Here is a 2,840-nt window from a genome sequence, read left to right as displayed (position 1 = left end):
TTGCTGTTTACAATAACTTTTTTCTTATTTACACCATAAACTAGTTATGTTCCAGGGTCTCTACCTTGGGTTGTGCTGTCATATAAATGTCATACGTAACCGTTTTTTACCATGCTTATTTATGATTACACTGATTTTAAATATTTATAAGAGATTGCAACTATATCGTTAGTAATGAGTATTATATAGTTTGAGAGGTTCACTGATTGCTCAAGAACATCAACAGCATCAAAGAGCTGCGATTAACAAGTGAGTAAAGCATTCTTTTGTAATTTGATACAATTTCAAAACCAATATTACAGACATGGCGTCTGTCTGTATACCTTATATCACGGTAAAGAACTTTAACTTATGTATTTATTATTATTCACATTGACAGCACCGCTACGATTTCAATCCATTCAGAACTATGACACACTTTGTCACCCCATGCAGAATAGAATCAGATTTGCCTATTTAACTGATATGGCAGTTGCTAGAAAATTTCTTCATATTCATTTGGATAAAGCTTATTTATTATAACGTTAGGCCGCAGCGTTCCACAAGCATTCAGATTGGGTTTGGCATTAGACAGATCCAATGGACACAGACCCCATGCTGGCCTGTCTCTATGCTTACTATATACCAATTTCGTTTATCATTCCTACATCTTCACAATGGATAGTGTACGTGGTGAGCCTCAACAGTTCGAGACGCCAGCAATCTCATACATATTTCCAGCCACACAATTACACGGTCAACCATTGTTTATCAAGAGGTTTCAAATGAAAACATGCAAGCCATTGGAATCATGCTGTTATAATAACTTTTTCCTCATTTGGCACCCACTATTACTATTATGTTCAGGGGTTCAAGTTGGGTTGTGCTGTCATATGAAATGTCCCTACCGTATACAGTTTTTCTCGCGTGCCTATTATCTATTAGATGATTTCTATAATATTCATATTGTGTGCAATGTTATTGTCGATTTTTACCAATGTTCGCTATTGTGTCCCATATTAGTAGTATGAAATTAGTAGCACGATTTACCAGCGCAGCGGGTACCAGCAGCTAGTATTTGTATAAATTCAGAGACAAACTTAGCAATATTTCCGTTCACGGAAGATATAGAGACGTGAAAATTTGCAGACTGGCGCAGGTTAATCTAGTGCTCTCTGGACTAGCTTGATTTGAATTAGTAAACGAAATACATTCATGAAAGTGCTTCTAGCAATTAAGATGCCTAAAGAAGGCTATTATAATAGATAAGCAAGACTAAACGGTTGCCTTCCTGACAGTATTACCTACATGTTGATCGGTAAGTGATTAGAGCTGCTGATTTTTGACATATGGAAATATGTAGCCTAAGTAGGCTAATATACGTTATAGTACTTATAAGTTCTTGTGAGTTCACATTCATTAGTCGCACACAGGTCTGTCACACTCGTAGCACATGGTTATTGTCCTACACTATTGTCAATTCGACTGTTGCTTTCACAGCTTTCAAGTTTGACACCCATTGTTAGGCTTATAATAAGAAGACTTTTAGTATACTACAAATACCTAGCACCTATCTCAGAGCAATAACCAGTTTGTGATTGAATGCATGGGTCAGTAGCGGATCCAGGCCGGGTGGATTGGGTGGCTAGCCACCCCCTCTGTTGTGCTAACAATAGTACACGTATACCAATTAATTATTTCCAAGCGCTGCTGTACATAATAGCACCTGATGCATGGGTTAAATTATGTAATTGAGTTACAACTCTTTTGCAGCTTTTTTCACAATTCCAATTTTCCCAGTAAAGTTTTGCTGTCGCCATCATCCCCACGGTGGTCACCACGCACGCGAGCACGTACACAGACAGACTCAGCCACGCGCACGCACACACGCACGCGAGCACGTACACAGGCAGAAGCAGCCACGCACGCACGCGAGCACGTACACAGACAGACACAACCACGCGCACGCACGCGAGCACATACACAGACAGACACCGCCACGCGCACCCACACACGCGAGAACGTACACAGGTAGACACAGCCACGCGCACGCACGCACGCACGCACGCGCGCACGTACACAGGCAGACACAGCCATGCGCACGCACAAACAATTACACGAACATGCACATACGTGCCAATACTTCCAAGAGGAGACGGATTCAAAGAGCGCTCGGGGGGGGGTCAAATGGCGCTGTGCGTGATAACCCATTTTTATGTGAGTCAATGACAAAATTCTGAATTATACTGAATTTCAAATACTACACGCCGTTATTCTTCATTTAAAGGCATTGGGGTTTCATGCATGCAATGCAGTGAATTTTTCATAAAAACCAGGAAAGCAATTTATGAGAAACAGCCATATACTTCAGGGACGTAGAAAACTTATTTTAACTATAGGTAGACAAAGCCACGCTTTCTTGGCGTTGTAGGTCGTTAACCGTTGGCTATTGCCTATGTAATAGTATCCACATATAGGTCTGGTCGGGCCAACAACGTCCTTGGTTCCCGCACCATGCTGCGCAGCTATTACACAACGTTTTCGCAACGTTAAGATTTGGGTGCATACTGATTCGTTTAAAAGAAATTATTCGTTTAACGTTTTCAAAGCGTTAATAATAAGGTTATAAGTAGGTTCCTATAGTTTTCTGGTATTGTTGCAAGATACATCAGCGAAAACGTTGGGAACGAACGTTTTGCCAGCGTTCGCTAAACAATGTTAAACAACGTTAAAACAACGTCATATGTAGGTTATTAAAAATTGGTTATTAAAATCGTTTTAGAGACTTTTATACACCGTTTTTTGTAAAATTACTAAATTGTTTAACAAAAACGTAGGTATCAAACGTTTCACGTAGGTAT

General features: G+C 40.1%; 1 long non-coding RNA gene across 1 annotated transcript in view; it reads right to left on the bottom strand.

The window, feature by feature from the left end:
• The window catches only part of LOC106815109, a 5,601-nt gene that overhangs the window by 1,643 nt on the left and 1,118 nt on the right, over positions 1–2,840 (bottom strand). The window lies entirely within an intron of this gene.

Source organism: Priapulus caudatus, unplaced genomic scaffold (assembly GCF_000485595.1).
Source record: "Priapulus caudatus unplaced genomic scaffold, Priapulus_caudatus-5.0.1 Scaffold1043, whole genome shotgun sequence".
Lineage (NCBI taxonomy): Eukaryota > Metazoa > Priapulida > Priapulimorpha > Priapulimorphida > Priapulidae > Priapulus > Priapulus caudatus.
Note: the sequence above shows the minus strand (reverse complement) of the source record. Positions and strands in the feature narration are given on the sequence as shown.